Here is a 19,202-nt window from a genome sequence, read left to right as displayed (position 1 = left end):
AGGTCCACACCCCCCACCAACCCGCTCTCCACACCTGGCAGCTTCTCCTGCCAATTGGAGTGAGTGCAAAACCTGTGCCCACACCTCCCGCCTCACCTCCATCCATGGCCCAAAGGATCATTCCAAATCCAACAAAGATTTACTTGCTTATCCTCAAATTTCATTTACTGTATTCGTTGCTCTCAATGTGATCTCCTTAACATCAGTGAGACTGGTTGCAAACTCACAGAACAGTTCAGGGAACATATCTGGTCCATATGCACCAACCAACCCCACCTTTCTGTAGCCATCGATTTCGACTCACCCTCCCACTCCCCACTTGACATGACTATTCTGGGCCTCCTCCACCAGCTAATCAAGACAGCCCACAAACTGGAGGAGGAGCACCTCACCTTCTGTCTCAGGATCATACAACCACATGGTCTTAACACTGAATCCACCAATTTCGAAATCTCCTCACTTCATCTCAGATCCAAGCCTCTGACTCAGCACGCTCTCTTGACCTGACCCTACCTGTCCATCTTCCTTCCCACCTATCTGCTCCACCCTTCCCACTGACCTATCACAATCACCTCCTACCTTTGCCTACTTATCACCTTCCCATCTACCTTTCCCTTAGCCGCATCCCTGTCCCCCCTCATTTCTCAGTCCCCTTCCTCAGTCCTCATGAAGAGTTATGCCCAACGCGTCGACTCTTTTGCTCTTCAGATGCTGCCTCACATCATTGGGCCCTGAAGCCCCTCCCTCACTGACTGAGACACTTACTCCCTTCTCTCTACTCAATGATAAGACCTCAGACATACAGATCCTCGTCCTGGTAGCATTCCCATGAACCCCAAAGACTTTGAACTTCCCCGGGTTCCCAGCCAATCCATCCACTTGCACCTGTAGCAGCCAATCTTTCCCACCCAGCCCCTGGTATATTAGGTAAAAGCCCACCATTTCAACTCCCCCTCCCACTCAGCCGTGGACATGAGGTCCTGGGCCTCCTTCACCGCCGCTCCCTCACCACCTGACACCTGGAGGAAGAATGCCTCATCTTCCGCCTCGGAAGACTTCAATCCCAGGGCATCAATGTGGACTTCACCAGTTTCCTCACTTCCCCTTCCCCACCTCACCCCAGCTCCAAACTTCCAGCTCAGCACTCTCCCCATGACTTGTCCTACCTGCCTATCTTCCTTTCCACCTATCCACTCCACCCTCCTCCCTGACCTATCACCTTCATCCCCTCCCCCACTCACCTATTGTTCTCTATGCTACTTACTCCCCCCCCCACCCTCCTCTCATTTATCTCTCCACCCTTCACGCACTCTGCCTGTATTCCTGATGAAGGGCTTTTGCCCGAAACATCGATTTTACTGCTCCTCGGATGCTGCCTGAACAGCTGTGCTTTTCCAGCACCACTCTAATCTAAACCCTGGCATATTAGCACACGATGCCACGTGTGGTCATACACTGCCAATCTATTGAAGCCAGGTGCCCCTGACCGTAGATGAAAATGTTCATCCACATGTTGGTCTGGATGGATCAGATGGATTGACCATAGCCCACCCCTTGAGTGATCTAATCAGGCCTCCATTGAGATATGCAGCACAGAAACAAACCCTTTGGTCAACTTGTCCATGCTGACCTGGTTTCTCATACTGAACTTGTCCTGTCTGCCTGCGCTTGGTCCATATCCCTCCAAATATTTATTATTCATGAACTTATCCGAATGTTCCTCTGGAAGTTCATTCCACACATGAACCACTCTCTGTGTAAAAAAAAAAATTGCCCTCATGTCTTTTTATAAGCCTTTCTCTTTTCTCCTTAAAAATATGCCCCACTTCCCACTGTCCTATCTAATCACCTCTTACCTTTGCACGCCTATCACCTTCCCATCTACCTTTAGTAAAAATCCTCATCATCTAAAATACTGCACAAGATTCCGGACTTGTCTAACATCTAAAGTACTGGACAAAAGCCTGACCTCAAGCGGCAACAACTACATACAGTGCCAGAATGATTTTAGTCTGGGACTATTGTTCGACCTGGAATTCCAGTACACACTTCCACTCCAAGAGAACAATCGACCAGATGTTATACTTTAGACTGAAACTAACTTTTATACCTCAGGCTAACATTTTGGAACCCAACATTCAACTTCAACCAACATTCATTCACAGAGATATCGGGCATTCAATTTTGATCTGAATCCATTTACGTATATTTTTAACTATCAAGAAGCCAACTGACCTCAAAGTGAACACCAGAAACACAATGGCAGCACAGATTTGAGGGGAAATAATGGGGCACACAGTTTGTATGATCAGACCGGAGAGAGAGAGAGAGCCTTTTCAACAACAAACTACTGCAGAAACAGGTTCTAGCCCCCAACCTGCAGCTTCAGGACCAAGAAGCACAGAGGGCAGACAGAGAAGCTGAATCCACGCAGGCAAACCAAGAACATCATCACCACCGAGAGTGGGGAAGCCAGCCAAGCGCTATCTGAACAAGAGATTTCAGACACGAGCCTGTTCCGAACCAAGAGAACCGACAGTAAGAACCTCAGCAGCTGAACACACTTAAACCTTTCATTTCTCCAGTGGTAAGCTGAGACCCTTTAGCCCCGAAAGTTTCCAACCCAGCTACAGGGAGGGAAAGGTGGGTGGTGACAGTGCATGGGAGCCCAAGGATAGGAAGTCTGATTAAAGTTTCTGTGAATAAAGCACCTGTTTAGCTTCTAATAGTGTTTAGCCAGTGTTTAATTTAACTGTGTATTTTGATTAGATTAGATTCCCTACAGTGTGGAAACAGGCCATTTGGCCCAATAAGTCCACACTGACCCTCCAAAGTGTAATCCACCCAGATCCATTCCCCTCCATTTACCCCTGACTAATGCACCTAACACTATGAGCAACTTAGCATGGCCAATTCACCTGACCTGCACATCTTTGGATTGTGGGAGGAAACCGGAGCACTCTGGGGAAAACCACGCAGACGTGGGGAGGATGTGCAAACTCCACACAGACAGTTGCCCGAGACTGATATCGAACCTGGATCCTGGCACTGTGAGGCAGCAGGGCTAACCATTGAGCCAGCATGCCGCCCATTTAATTACTGCCCTCTGTATAACTGATTGTGTCATAGAGTCATAGAGATGTACAGCATGGAAACAGATCCTTCGGTCCAACTCATCCATTTCACTGTTTATTATATTTGCTTTTATTTCTTAGTATTATGCTTACCTTTCGTATTTAATAAACACAGAGATTCTTTTGCTCTGAAACTGCTGCCTTCTTCATTTCAAATTCCTAAATAAGTTCAGTGTCAGAACCAAGGATTTGGGGGTGATTTGAACCACCTGAAAATCAGGACATTATCGATCGCAAACCAGAACTTTACACCCCTAGTCTTGAAATCCTCCACCCTTGGAAACAGATATCTGTCATTCACATTTTCTATACCTTTCATGATTTTATAGAATTCTATAATGTCACCCCTCAATCTCCTAAACTCCAGTGAAAGAAGGTCTCAATCCAGCCTCTCCTTATAACTCAAAACACTCCATTCACAGTAACACCCTGGTAACTCTTTTCTGAACCCGCTCCATCTCAATAACATCCTTCCTTTAACAGAGTTAAAAATCACACAACACCAGGTTATAGTCCTGGTTATAGATTGACAATCACCTGATGAAGGAGGCTCGCTCCGAAAGCTAGTGTGCTTCCAATTAAACCTGTTGGACTATAACCTGGTGTAGTGTGATTTTTTAAACTTTGTACACCCCAGTCCAACACCGGCATCTACAAATCAATCCTTTAACAGGGCGGCCAGAACTGGCCTCCAAAAGACGTCTCACCAATGTCCAGTACAACCTCCACATGACATCCCAACTCCTATACTCAATGGCCTGAGCAATGAAGACAAGCATGCTAAACACCTTCTTAACCATCCTAACTACACAAACTTCAAAAATGTTTCTTTATCTTTTGCTGGCTATTGGAAAGTGAATATTATAACCCTATGATTACAATAGGGAGGTAAAGCAATAAGTGGAAAGAATAGGCAGGTATATTTGTTGGAGAAATAGGATCGGTTATAGAAAACTAAGCAAACGAAAGAGTGTTATAGAAAGCAAAAACAATCAGCTGCAGTTTTCATTAGCTCAATGTAATATAGTTACAATTGAAGGCTGCCGTCTGGTTAAATATGTGCAGAATACAGACAGAAAAATATCCTATGCAAAATAGCTGGCCCTCCATTAATATCTTTGGCAGGGAGTTTCTCCAGATCACTGGTGTGGTACTTCTGGGAAATGATGTCCCAGCCAACAGAGAGATAAAAGCTGGTTATTAAAGAATGTTGTTTCGTTCTACACCTCAACTACATCGCAGGTTAATCTTGATAAATGTACAGCTGGTTTGCCAAGAAATAACTAATTTGCAAAGGTTGGTGACACAGACATTTAATCAATCATTTTGCAAACAAAGAGAGAATTTAAAACTGACGCATTCTTTTCAAGAAGAAAATTGTGGACAAACTTCCTTTGTTCAGAGTTGGAGAATAACCAAGTTCATTTGGATTAAAATAATATATCTATTAGGATAGAAGAAGCTATTTACAATTTAGTTATTGAGTTCTGAGCGGATCAATGTAACTTCTTTGGTAAAAATGCTACAAACAAGAATAGGTCACTCACTAGAACAATCCCTTTCAACCCATACTTGTTAACCTTACATTCCAAATAATTGCCTATCTTCCTCCCTTTTAACATTTTACATTAATTTAGATCAAAGGCAACACTTCTAGCATTCTTATAACACTTCAGCTAAACAAGTCTATCTCAGAACTATACTGAGTTCAAATTCTAAGGAAGAGTCGGATTTTCACAGAGTCAGCAACAATCTGAAGCCAGTTGAGGAGTGAGAAATAGTGTAGTTCTCTGCCCCATTTTCCCAAGAACACAAACTCTTAACAAGTTTTACATGAGTGTGTTTATTTATAGAGGCGCAGGGAGGTCATAGAGTTGTCCAGCATCGAAACAGAAACTTCGGTCCAACCCATCCATGCCAACCAGATATCCCATCCCAATCTAGTCCCACCTGCCAGCACCCAGCCCATATCCCTCCAAACCCTTTCTATTCATATACCCATCCAAATGCCTCTTAAATATTGCAATTGAATCAACTTACACCACTTCCTCTGGCAGCACATTCCATACACGCACCATCCTCTGTGTGAAAAAGTTACCCCTTAGGTCTCTTTTATATCTTTCCCTTCTCACCCTAAACCTATGCCCTCTAGTTCTGGACTCCCCAACTCCAGGTAAAAGACTTTGTCTATTTTCCCTATCCATGCCCCTCATAATTTGTAAACCTCTATAAAGTCACCCCTCAGCCTCCGACGCTCCAGGGAAAACAACCCCAGGCTGTTCAGCCTCTCCCTGTAGCTCAAATCCTCCAACCCTGGCAACATCCTTGTAAATCTTTTCTGAACCCTTTCAATTTTCACAACATCTTTCTGATAGTAAGGAGACCAGATTTGTTGAATTTGCTTGACTGACATGTCTATGAGTCACTTTTTTCCGTGATCTCTTTTGTCAATGTTAAAAATCACACAACACCAGGTTATAATCCAACAGATTTATTTGGAAGCATTAGTTTTCAGAGTGCAGGTAGCTGTGGAGTTGGATCATAAGACAGTGAATTTATAGCAAAAGATTAGTGTCATGCAACTAAAACGATATATTGAACAAACCTAGATTGCTGTGAAGTCTTTCATCTTTTAGAATGGCTTGCAGTTTTCAGTTCATTAATATGTAAATCCCAGGACTTCTTTCAAATCGCATTCTCGAGATAACTGAAGGTTTTATATAAAAAAAAGTGACATCTCAGCTCAGACAATGCATTAAAGGTGTGAGGTTAGAGTCTGTCTGCATCCCAACCTTGAGTCAGATTGGTTCTGTTTCCAAAGCAGGAATTTATAAAAGGTTACATGGATTTGTTACATGCCTGCTTTGACTGCCTGCAGATTGTGTGATTTTTGAGCAAAATAGAATGTGTCTGCAAATACAATTCTTTGAATTAAAATTCACCCCATAGATGTGTGTGTGTGTAAGAGAGAGAGGTGGAGGGAGAAGAGAAAGAGAGAGAGTTTGTGTGTGTGTGTGGTAGTGGAGAGAGTGTGAATGTGCACATGTGAGTGTGAGTACATGTAAGAGAGTATGCTTGCATGTGTGCGTGATTTGTAGAGCGTGTATGGATGTGACAGTGTATAAGCCTGTGAGGGGATGTGTGCATGGGTGTGAGTGTGGGGGTGTATGTGTGCATATCTGAGAGAGAGCATGTGTGTAAGCTCAAATCCTCCAACCCTGGCAACATCCTTGTAAATCTTTTCTGAACCCTTTCAATTTTCACAACATCTTTCTGATAGTAAGGAGACCAGATTTGTTGAATTTGCTTGACTGACATGTCTATGAGTCACTTTTTTCCGTGATCTCTTTTGTCAATGTTAAAAATCACACAACACCAGGTTATAATCCAACAGATTTATTTGGAAGCATTAGTTTTCAGAGTGCAGGTAGCTGTGGAGTTGGATCATAAGACAGTGAATTTATAGCAAAAGATTAGTGTCATGCAACTAAAACGATATATTGAACAAACCTAGATTGCTGTGAAGTCTTTCATCTTTTAGAATAGCTTGCAGTTTTCAGTTCATTAATATGTAAATCCCAGGACTTCTTTCAAATCGCATTCTCGAGATAACTGAAGGTTTTATATAAAAAAAAGTGACATCTCAGCTCAGACAATGCATTAAAGGTGTGAGGTTAGAGTCTGTCTGCATCCCAACCTTGAGTCAGATTGGTTCTGTTTCCAAAGCAGGAATTTATAAAAGGTTACATGGATTTGTTACATGCCTGCTTTGACTGCCTGCAGATTGTGTGATTTTTGAGCAAAATAGAATGTGTCTGCAAATACAATTCTTTGAATTAAAATTCACCCCATAGATGTGTGTGTGTGTAAGAGAGAGAGGTGGAGGGAGAAGAGAAAGAGAGAGAGTTTGTGTGTGTGTGTGGTAGTGGAGAGAGTGTGAATGTGCACATGTGAGTGTGAGTACATGTAAGAGAGTATGCTTGCATGTGTGCGTGATTTGTAGAGCGTGTATGGATGTGACAGTGTATAAGCCTGTGAGGGGATGTGTGCATGGGTGTGAGTGTGGGGGTGTATGTGTGCATATCTGAGAGAGAGCATGTGTGTAAGAGAGGGTCTGCGTGAGTGTATATGTGGCAGTATGAGTGTGTGTGTGTGTGCGCGTGTGTGAGAGAGAGAGTGGGGTTACCTGTAGTGTGACATGAACCCAAGGTCCCTGTTGAGGCCATTCCCATGTGTACCAAACTTGGTTATCGGCCACTCTGAGTTGTTGCGTATCCCGAAGTCTGCCTTGGAGGACAGCCACCCAAAGATCCGAGGCCAAATGTCCCTGACCACTGGAGCGTTCCCTGACTGTGAGGGAGCATCCCTGTCTGGCGATTGTTATGTGGTGTCCATTCATCCGTTGTCGTAGCATCTGCTTGGTCTCGCCAATGCACCATTCCTCAGGGCATTCTTGCCTGCAACATGTGAGATAGACTTTAGCCGAGTCACAGGAGTACCTGTTGCGTACCTGGCGGGTGGTGTTCCCAGTCGACACTCTGACACGTCTTGCAGCGGCTGCCATGACAGGATTGTTTGGTATTGTGGTCGATGTTGTCTTGAAGGCTGGGCAGTTTGCTGTGAACAATGGTCTGCTTAAGGTTGTCTATCTCATACTCTCAAGCAGACCCTGCAATTTGCCCTGTGGGGGCTCTGAAGTGTTTTACTGGAAAATTACTGAAGACATCCAAAAGGGTGCTTGTCCTCTGCAAAGAATCAGGTTAAAAGGTTTAGATCTTTTTGCTCAAATGTGTAAAACTCACAAGTCATGCTTTCAGAAACCTAGCTGATGCTTTTATTGGATGATAGCTATAGTTTTAAATGTAGTGCTGTCATGAATGTCAAGTGCAAAATTCAACCCACCTTCATGCTCCGTTTCTGTTGTCACCTCCCTCCCAGGCTCCCATCAGGTCGACACTGAGTTCTGATTAGGACTATGCAATTGACTTGCTTATGATTTTAGCAATACTGACTCACTGTTGACTCACAGTAGAAAAGATGATAACACAGTTGCTCTATTTACATTCCTGATGACAGGCTTATGCCCGAAACGTCACCTCTCCTTCCTGACCTGATGTGCTTCTCCAGTGGCACACTTCAACACTGACTCTCTAGCATCTGCAGTCCTCACTTTCTCCTACTTTGCCCTATTTACATGCCTCACCTAAGTGAACTGTTTGCACATTTTGTAAACTGGGCATCTCCATGAGCCATGAAAGGTCCCCAGGAAAAGGATGCAGTGGTGGGTGAGTGGTGGTGGGGGCATGGTTGGGGTGCATTAGTAATGTGGAGGGAAATCAGAGCAACAGCAAGAAAAAGCTGGATGTGTCCATTCATGCACTGAAGCACTCCTCTGAGCACTGACAGTAAAAACAAAATTAGTCCTGGGTCCTCCAGCATCCATAAAGAGAAAATGGTCAGAGATTAACCTCTATCTTTCACAAATAGCCCTTTTGTTTTCTAATTAGCACACACTTACCAACTTAGCTTTATTTCTTTATTTTTTTTCACTTTCAGATAAGATTTTGTACCTAAGTACGTTTGTATGTAAGATGGCACCAGAGAATGGTGACTCTGTACACTTTTTACTGTACTCCGATATCCGTGTACTTGAGTACACTTGGCAATAAAAACTATCTCCAATTCTAATTCTGCTCACATTATGCTTTCTGCTCACCTCCAGTTCCTTGTCTAGCTCCTGAATATTTGCTCCTTGCCATTTCTGCACACTTATCCCTCTCTGAAGTAACCTTTAAAAGGTAATAATTAACACATGCCCAATTTATTCAGCTATTTCTGATGACACATGCACGTTGAATAAAGCTTGGGTATAAAACTTTATCTCATTTTTATCTGTTATTCTACTTGTCACAATTTTCCTGTTTAAGTTAATGTGTAGGTTTCTGAGAAATCTCTCATTTTGACACAAGCCTGACTGATATTCTGGCCAGATTGTTTCGAAGAGTGGATCACAGTGGGGGGGAGGGGGCGGAAGTTCGGTGGTATCAGGTGGGACAGAAATTAATTAAAAACTAAGTGCTGGAGAAACTCTGAAAGTCACAGAACATTTGTGAAGAAAGCCACAGAGTTAACATTTCAAGTCTCACGTGTAATGCAATTCAACATTAAGGGGGTTGGATGGGTGTAATGGTGATCAGAGGGACAAATGGGGGATGGAAGGGTAAATAGGCTAACAACCGACTAGGACATAGGAAAAGAAAGTGAATCAAATCTGCTTGGCTGTAGCACATTTTCAGTGAAAGTTGTACTCACAAATTTGTCCCTCAGGAAGCAACACCATGCTGTGTTACATCTCACAGCCAGTATGCAATATACATTTAAAAGAGATGCCCATGATATCATCAAAACATAAGTATAAAGGCCTCAGTCTCCATCATGCCACACTTGCAGCAGGAGTGCTGAACCAACAGTTTGTCACCAAATTGATCAGTGTTTGCTCACTGCCGCAAGACCTCGAATAAACGTCAATCAAATCTTTCAGTACTACATTACTGAACGTTTCTCTTATATCTTTTGCTTTTCTTTCATTTCTGCTGCTGTCTGTTTTTAAATTTGTTTTTTTTTAAACAAGATGGCACTGGACAATGGCGGCTTTGTACATTTTTCAATCTACTCGTGTATTCCTACAGGAGAAAGCCAGGACTGTAGATGCTGGAGATCAGAGTCGAAGTGTGTGGTGCTGGAAAAGCACAGCCAGTCAGGCAGCATCCGAGGAGCAGGGGAGTCGACATTTCGGGCATAAGCCCTTCACTTGAGTACACATAACAATATTTTGTTTTCTCACATTTAGGCTTTACGTAAAAGCGGTTAATGTAAGTATTACCTCATCAGTTACAAATACCGGGTCAAGCTAAAAAGCTCATCATCGAATCTATGGCAAATCTTAAAGACAGATCAGATCATGGCCGAAACCAACAAACTTTTCCCATGCCCACAGACACATGGAACAATCCAGAAACATGCCTGCTTTCTGAGTGAGCCTGCTGTAGCCCCCTTAACAGCATTTGATTAGGCTAAATACATTGACCCTGAAAAATTGCAGCTTTGTGGCTCAGTGGTTAGCATTGCTGCCTCACAGAGTCAGGTTCGATTCTTAGCCTCAGATGACTGTCTGTGTGGAGTTTGCACATTCTCCCTGTGTCTGTGTGGATTTCCTCCTGGTGCTCCGGTTTCCTCCCACACTCCAAAGATGTGCAGGTGAGGTGGATTGGCTGTGCCAACATGTGCATGGGTAGGTCTGGGTGGGATGCTTTCCACAGGAATAGTATGGGCTGAATGGCCTGCTTCCACACTAAGGAGTCTATGAAATTGTTTCAATAAGCTACAACTGTAGCACAGTTCAGAGCATCACCAAAGTTAGAATCGAGAGTAAAAATAAATAAATTAAGTACAGTGGAAGTTTGTTATTCAATATGCCACACATTCAGTTATAAAGATAAATCTTTATTGAAAGCTTCATTTTGCTAATTTAAAAAATTGTGTTTTCTCAATAACACAGCCCAATTATAACATGGTTCCACTGTTTGGATGTACATGGCAGCAGTGATTAAGTGAAGGCCACAGCTGGATTTTAAAGAGCGAGAGGTTGCAAAAGGAAGGGAAATATCAACCTGTGCAGCAGACCATTGTATGGAATTACAGGCTCTCCCTGTTCTAGAAAATATGGGATAGATTTTAACTTAATGATATTAATGATTACCAGAGGAATGATCAGGCAGATTCAAATAGCTGGAATCCTCCTTGCCAGACTGCCCTTTCCAACTGACATTAACAGCAAAGGCAAAAAAATTTTTAGGATTGAATATTGCCTGAAGAATCTCAACAAAAAGTAATCATGTCTCCTTTATCCTTTCTCCTGGTTCAACACCAACATTATTTTTTCCCACATTCATCTTATCAAGTCCATTCATGATTTTCAAGACTTGACTTTTGTTACCCTCAATTTATCTATTTTTCTAACAGGAGATCTGATAGAGTTGACCTCACAGCTCAGTGATCTAATGCTGGCAATGATCAGAGCTGCCCTTCTTTGAACCATATCTAATGACTGCAATTCAATGTGACAGTGCTTTCAATGTTTCGTCAACCGTCAGATGCAGGTCTTTCTACTGTAATAATACTCCGAATATTTCGGGAGCTAAATTGGGTTCTGCAGTGGGTGAATCTTTTTCGACATTTTGAGCCCACACAATGCTTGAAATGAAATGAAGTTCACAAACTGAAGGGAAATGTAGCAGAGGTGGAACATAACCCCAGCATTGTATGGCTAAGGCTGGTAAGCCTTTTATCAACGTTTCACACCACTTTGACTCCTGTCCTATCTATTTCAGCCTCCACATTCCATCATATGACCTGTTCAACCTTGCACTGGTAAAATGGCTGAAGGTCAACCTCCCTATTTCAAAGGGATAGTGAACGATGTACACGTTGTTGCTGGATTATTCACCTGGCTGCTGGCAAAATTGTTTCTGGAGGTTTCTTATCTTTTTAGATTTTGAATAATTGAAGCAGTGTTGTCTGTGTGGTACTGCTATACCATTCTTTTTGGAAGTGCATGATTTGCTTCCATGCATGTGGTGACATTCCCCTGAAAATTAAAAGAATAAGGCCACATAGAGAAGGAGAAACTGATGGACAAGAGAGGAAGAGGATGAGGGCTTCAAGCAGGAAGCATGATGATAAAACTCCTTTCCCAAAGTAGTTTCTCAGAGTTTTTTTCAGGGTCTCACCTCCAAATAAACAAGAATTGATGGTTAAGTCTTTATCATTTTGCAAAACAACAATGTCTTGACCAGAAAATTCAAGGCAAGGACTTGATCATCTCCAGCTGCCAACTGTTAACTTTTAAGAATCTCATTCCAAGCTCCCACTGGAAACCTAAGCATTATTTTGCAGGTTGCAAGTGTCTGAGGTCCCCAACAGAAAGAAACAGTTTAATTTTCTTCTTTCTGGCTGAAGCCAAGCAGGTTGTCTGAGCGTAAGGGTGTACATGGATCTTAAACGTCCCCACAGCACAGAGTGCCAGAGATTGGTATAACCATCTTTCATAAGCTCATGTGAGCTCAGGCATTCTCTTGAATTTAAAGGGATGCCAAACCTGTGTTCAGCTGGAGTGTGACCACAGGCAATGCATCAAACCGATTAGTGTTCAATAATCCAGTAGAAAACACAATTCCGTCATTCTCTGGCTACCCTCTGTGCCAGCCTTAGTAGACCTATCACAGCAAGTCAAAAGCTGGCAAATGGACATCAAGGATTATCCAATCGTGCCATGTGTCATGAACACCCTCATCCCATGAATGAATTAAAAAAGCATGTGTAAGTTAAGATGTTATAGAATTTTGTTTAAATGTAATCATTGTTTAAGAAATCTTAAAAAACAGCTTCCAAGGTTACTTGACTTTTACAGTTGCAATGTTATTTTGAAATATATCTGGCTTTGATGATTTGGAAGTGCTGGTGTTGGACTGGGATGGACAAAGTTAAAAATCACACAACATCAGGTTATAGTCCAACAGGTTTATTTGGAAGCACCAGCTTTTGAGGCGGTGCTCCGAAAGCTAGTGCTTCCAAATAAACCTGTTGGACTATAACCTGATGTTGTGTGATTTTAATTTTGGCTTTGCTGAGCCATTTTGAGTAGAATCCCCAGCAAGAAATCTCCAGGAAAAAAGATCATAACCAAAGAGAGCTCTTGGTCAAGGGAGGTAAAGAGAAGGACGTTCAGAAAGCAACCAGGGTCCTATCTAACAGTCCAGGCAAGCTGCAACTGCAGAGCTAACAAAGAACAAGAAACCTCTCTCTCTCCAAACCTTCTGAACTGCTGAGTGAAACAATTTCACTGAGTGAAATCAAGAATACTATAAAGCTGAAACACAAGGAAAGTTTCATAACTTGGAAAAATCTAGTTAACATATATAACTATGTAGGAGCAATGAGATTCATACATGATATAGTCAAAATGGCTGTTCCTGACGAGTTTTTGAGTTAAGGAAAAACTGTGTGATAATAGTCCTCAGATTGATCCAGTTATTTGTTACAAATCTGTATGTACAGAGGTGCCAAAGCCTTCTAGAGTTGGATAAGAGAAACCATTTCTCCCTTTTTTTCTTAATTCACTTGTAGGATGTGTGTGTTATTGACATTAATTTCCCATCCTTAGTAGCTTGTGACAAGTGGTGGTCAGCTGTCTTCTTGAACTACTGTAGTGTATGGGGGTATGTAAACCCACAATGCTATTATGGAAGAAGTTCCAGGGTTTTGATGCAGTGTCACTGAAGGAACTGCAATGTATTTCCAAGTCAGGATGCTGAGTGGCTTAGAATCCCTATAGAATCATAGAATCCCTACAGTGAGGAAACAGGCCCTTTGGCCCAACCAGTCCACACCGACCCTCCAAAAAGTAACCCACCCAGACCCATTCCCCTACCCCATTACTCTACATTTTTCCCTGACTAATGCACCTAACCTACACATCCCTGAATGCTATGGGCAATTTAGCCTGGTCAATTCACTTAACCTGGGCTGTGGGAGGAAACCGGAGCACCCGGAGGAAACCCACGCATACACGGGGAGAAGGTGCAAACTCCACACAGACAGTCGCCCAAGGCTGGAATCGAACCTGAGTCACTGGCGCTGTGAGGCAGCAGTGCGAACCAGCGAGTCCAAGTGTCGCTTATAGGGGAACATGCAGGTAATGGTGTTACCAGTTATTTTTGAGGTGGGTTTGGAAGGTGCTGTCTAAGGAGCCTTGGTGAATTTCTACGGCGTAACTTGTAGATGGGACACACTGCTGGTACTGAGCATCAGTAGTGGAGGGATTGAATGTTTGTGGATGTGGTGCCAATTAAACTTTGTCCGGGATGGTGTCAAGCTTCTTGAGAGTTGTTGGAGCTGCACCCAAGTGAGGAGTATTCCATCACACTCCTGATTTGTGCTTGGTAGATAGTGGACAGGCTGTGGAGAGTCAGGAGACGAGTTACTCACTGCAGGATTCCCAGCCTCTGATTTGTTCCAGTGGCCACAATATTTATATGACTAGTTCGGTTGAGTTTCTGGTCAATTTTGATAGACGGAGATTCAATGATGGTAATGCCATGAAATGGGTATATGATTAGGTTCTCTCCTATCAGAGATGGTCCATTTTGTGGCACAAATGTTACTTGCCTCTGTCCAGCCCAAGCCTGGATGTTGTCCAGGTCTTGCTGCATTTGGGCATGGACTGCTTCAGAGTTCGAGAACTCCAGACGGAGGAGACTTCTGAAGAGAAGTCACACCGAACTCGGAACATTAACTCTGTTTCTCTCTGCACAGATACTGCCAGACCTGCTGAGCTCCTCCAGCATTCGCTGAATTCGTTTCGTATTTCTAGTATATCGCAAGCTTTTGCTTTTATTACGTAACTGAGGAAGCACAAATCATACTGAACATTGTGTAATATTCGGTAAACATCTCCACTGGTGACCTTTATGATGGAGGGAAGGTCATTTATGAAGCAGCTGAAGATGGTTGGGCCTAGGACACCACCCAGAGGAACTCCTGCAGAGATGTCCTGGAGCCAGGTACCAGCGAAGAGCTTTTCCCTGATTCCCATTGACACCAGTTTTGCTAGAGGTCCATATTGCCATACTCAATGAAATGCAAAATAGTGTCAAAGGCATCTCTTGAAATTCAGGCTCCTTTACTCTTATCATGTGATCTGGACTTCGGATTTTTCAGAGTTTTGTCTACCCTGCCTACGTTTTTTCCACCATAATATTTGTATCAAACCTTTGTCCTGGATGGTGTCAAGTTTCTTGAGTGTTGTTGGGCTTGCAGCCATCCAGGCAAGTGGGGAGATTTCCATCACACTCCTTTGTTTTATTGGGTTTATTTGTGAATTACTGTGTGTGTATTTGTGGCTTTAAAGAGATACAGTTTAAATTACATAGTAATAGATTAAGAATCCTTTCCTTTCTTTGCAGATTTTTTAAGTGTTACAATAAACAGAAGATTTTTTGTTCTGTTAATGACAACCTGACGTTAATTGCCTTTGTCCTGAATAGTAGTCAGTCAGGGAGTCAGAGTTAGGGAGTCAGAGTCATACAGCAAGGAAACAGACCTTTCAGTCTAACTAGTCTACACCCGCCATGTTCCCAAACTAGGCCCACTTGCCAGTGTTTGACCCATATCCCTCTAAACCTTTCCTATTCATGAACTTAACCAAATGTTATTTAAATATCGTAACTGTCACTTTCTCTTGCAGTTCATTTCACACACTAACTACTCTGTGTTTGACACTATTTTGCCCCATGTCCTTTTTAAATCTTTCTCTCTTCACATTAAAAATATGGCCCCAGGTTTTGAACTCCCCCACCCAAGGGAAAACACCTTGTCATTCACCTTATCTATGTCCATCGTGATTTTATAAACCTCAATAAGGTTACCCCTCAACCTCCTGCGCTTTAGTGTAAAATGTCCCAGTCGTTCCAGTTGATTTTTATATCTCAAACCCTCCATTCTTGGCAACATCCTGAAAAATATTTTCTGAACCCTCTCCAGTTTAATAATATCCTTCCCATACGGCAACCGAAACGGGACACAGTACTCCAGAAGAGGCCTCACCAATGTCCAGTACAACATCAACATGACATCCCAACTCCTATACTCAAAGTCTGAGCAATGAAGGCAAGCATGCTATGCATCTTCTTAATCACAGTCTCTACCTGTGACACAAATTTCAAAGAGTTATGTAACTGAACCCCTCAGTGTCTCTGTTCTACAACATTATCCAAGGCCCTATAATTAATTGTATAAGTCCTGTCCTTATTTGTATTACTAAAATACATTACCTCTCATTTATCTAAATTCAACTCCATCTGCCACTCCTTAGCCCATTGACCCAGTTGATCAAGACCTCTTTGCAATCTTAGATAACCTTAGAATCATCATAGAATCCCTACAGTGTGGAAACAGGCCATTAGGCCTAACAAGTCCATACCGATCCTCCAAAGAGTATCCCACCCAGACCCATTGCTGTACCCTGTTACTCTGCATTTCCCATGACTAATGGACCTAACCTAGACACCCTGAAACTCTATGGGTAATTTAGCATGGTCAATCCACCTAACCTGTTTTGACTATGGGACGAAATCAGAGCACCTGGAGGAAGCCCACACAGACACGGGGAGAATTTGCAAACTCCACACAGATAGACAATCACCCAAGACTGGAATCAAACCCAGGTCCCTCGTGATGTGAAGCAGCAATGCTAACCATAGAGCCACTGTGCTGTCCTTCACTGTCCACTGTACCACCAATCTTGGTATCATCTGCAAAGTTATCAAACCATGCCTCCTATATTCTTATCCAAATCATTTATATAAATGACAAGCAATAGTCTTCCTCCACCACCCTCTATCTCCTAACATAAAAGCAATTTTGTATCCAATTAGCAAGCTCACCCTGAATCCCATGTGATCTAACTTTACTAATTAGTCTACAATGCAAAACCTTGCCAAAGGTAAACAATGCCTAACATTCTGCCCTCATCAAACGTTTTGCTTACTTCATTAAAAAACTCAATCAAGTTTGTGGGACATGATTTTCCTCACACAAAGCCATGCTGACTATCCCTAATCAGTCCTTGCCTCTCCAAACGCATGTACATCCTAGCTTTCAGAATCACCTCCAACAATTTACCCACCAGCGATGTCAGACTCATTGGCATCTCCTTGCAGCCTTCTTTAAACAACGGCACAACTTTAGCCACTCTCCAAGCCTCTGGTACTTCAGCTGTATTTACAGGTGATAAAAATAGTTCTGCTAGGGGCCCCAAATTTCCTCACTAACTTCCCACAATGTCCTGGGACACACTTGATCAGAACCCAGAGATTTATCTATCTTTATGTTTTCTAAGACCTCCAGCACTTCCTCTTCTGTAATGTGAACTTGTTTTCAAATCGTCAACATTTATTTCCCTGAGTTCTCTAGCTTCCATTCCTTTCTCAACAGGAAAAATTGATGGATAATATTTATTTAATATCTCTTCTGCTGTTCAACACAAAGACAATGTTTTGGTCTTTAAGGGGTCTTATTCTCTCTCTCTCTCTCTCTCTCTCTCACTAGTTGTTCCTTTGCTCTTTATGTCTATGTAAAATCTTTTTGGATTATCTTTAATCTTATTTTCCAAGGTTATCTCATGTCCCCTCTTTGCCTTCCTGATTCCCTTCTTAAGAATGCCCCTACACTCTTTATGCTCTTCAAGGGTTGATCTCAGTTGTCTACATCTAATATATGATTCTTTTTATTCTTGACTAGAACCTTAATATCTTTATTCATCCATTGTTCTATAATCTTACCAACCTTACCACTCACTGTAACATGAACATAATGCCGCTAAACTCTCGTTAAAATGTTTTGAAGGGCACCCACTTGTAAGTTATCCTTTTACCTGTCTACTCTAATCCACATAATGTTCTTGTTTCATACCCTTAAAACATGCCTTACTCCAATTAAGACTTTAAACTTTTATGGAAGACCCATCCTTTTCCATAACTCTTTTAAAAATAATTATATTATGATCACTAGTCCTAAAATGTTCCCCTACTAACACTTCAGTCACTTGCCTTGTCTTCTTTTGTTCCTTCGCTATGAGGAACATGTACATATTGATAAAGAAAATTTTATCAAACACATTTAACAAATTCTTCACCGTCCAAACCTTTAATACTATGGCAATTCCAGTCAATGTTTGGAAAATTAAAATCTCCTATAGTTACAACCTTATTACTCTTACACATATTTGAGATCTCTCTATATGTTTGCTTCTCAATTTCCCTCTGACTATGGGGGGGGGGGGGGGGCTATAGTATAATCCCATTAAGGTTATCATCCCTTTCTTATTTCTAATTTTATCCTAAATATTTTCACTAAATGATTCCTCAGAAATACAGCAGTAATGTTGTCCTTAATAAAAAAAATGCCATTCCCCTTCCTCTCTTGCCTCCCTTTTTATCCTTCCTATAGCATCTAAAACTCAAAACATTGAGCTGCCAGATCTGTCCGGCTTTCAGCCAAGTTTCTGTAATAGCTATGATGTTCCAGTCTGATGTTCCCACATAGCCGAATTCAGCAGTCTTACCTGTAGGACCTCTTATGGGGCGGCATGCTGGCTCAGCAGTTAGAACTGCTGCCTCACAGCACCAGGGACCCAGGTTCGATTCCAGCCTCGAGCGACTGTCGGGGTATGCACATTCTCCCCGTGCCTGCGTGGGTTTCCTCTGGGTGCTCCGGTTTCCTCCCACAATCCAAAGATGTGCAGGTCAGGTGAATGGGCCATGCTAAATTTCCCATAGTGTTAGGGGAATGGGTCTGGGTGGGTTGCTCTTCGGAGGGTTGGTGTGGGCTTCTTGGGTTGAAGGGCCTGTTTCCATACTTAGGGAATCTAATCTAATCGAATGCAGTTTAATTCTTCAAAGTTACTTTGTTCTCTGATTTGCTGTTGTCTGTCTTTTCTAATTAAGATTTGGAGATGTCGGTGTTGGACTGGGGTGTATAAAGTTAAAAATCACACAACACCAGGTTATAGTCCAACAGGTTTAATTAGAAGCACACTAGCTTTCGGAGCGACGCTCCTCCATCAGGTGATAGTGGAGGGCTCAATCCTAACACAGAATTTATAGCAAAAATGTACAGTGTGATGTAACTGAAATTATACATTGAAAAATTGATTGTCTGTTAAGCCTTTCATCTGTTAGAATACAGTGATAGTTTCACTTCTTTCATGTGTAAATCACAAGACCTTTTTTTTAAAAAGTTGCATTCTCGGATTAGCTGTTAACAATGGTGATAGCTAGACAATGTGTTGAAGGTGTTGGCCCCCTGTGTTCTCTGTCTATGCCATGATGTTTAGATTGATTCTAATCTAAAAAATGAGATAACAGAGTTTTACATGAATGCATGCAGTTTTTGAGCAAAGTACAATGTAACTCTGCAAGTACAAATTCACCACACAAAATATATGTGTGC

This window comes from Chiloscyllium plagiosum, chromosome 24 (genome assembly GCF_004010195.1).
Source record: "Chiloscyllium plagiosum isolate BGI_BamShark_2017 chromosome 24, ASM401019v2, whole genome shotgun sequence".
Taxonomy (NCBI): Eukaryota; Metazoa; Chordata; class Chondrichthyes; order Orectolobiformes; family Hemiscylliidae; genus Chiloscyllium; species Chiloscyllium plagiosum.
Note: the sequence above shows the minus strand (reverse complement) of the source record.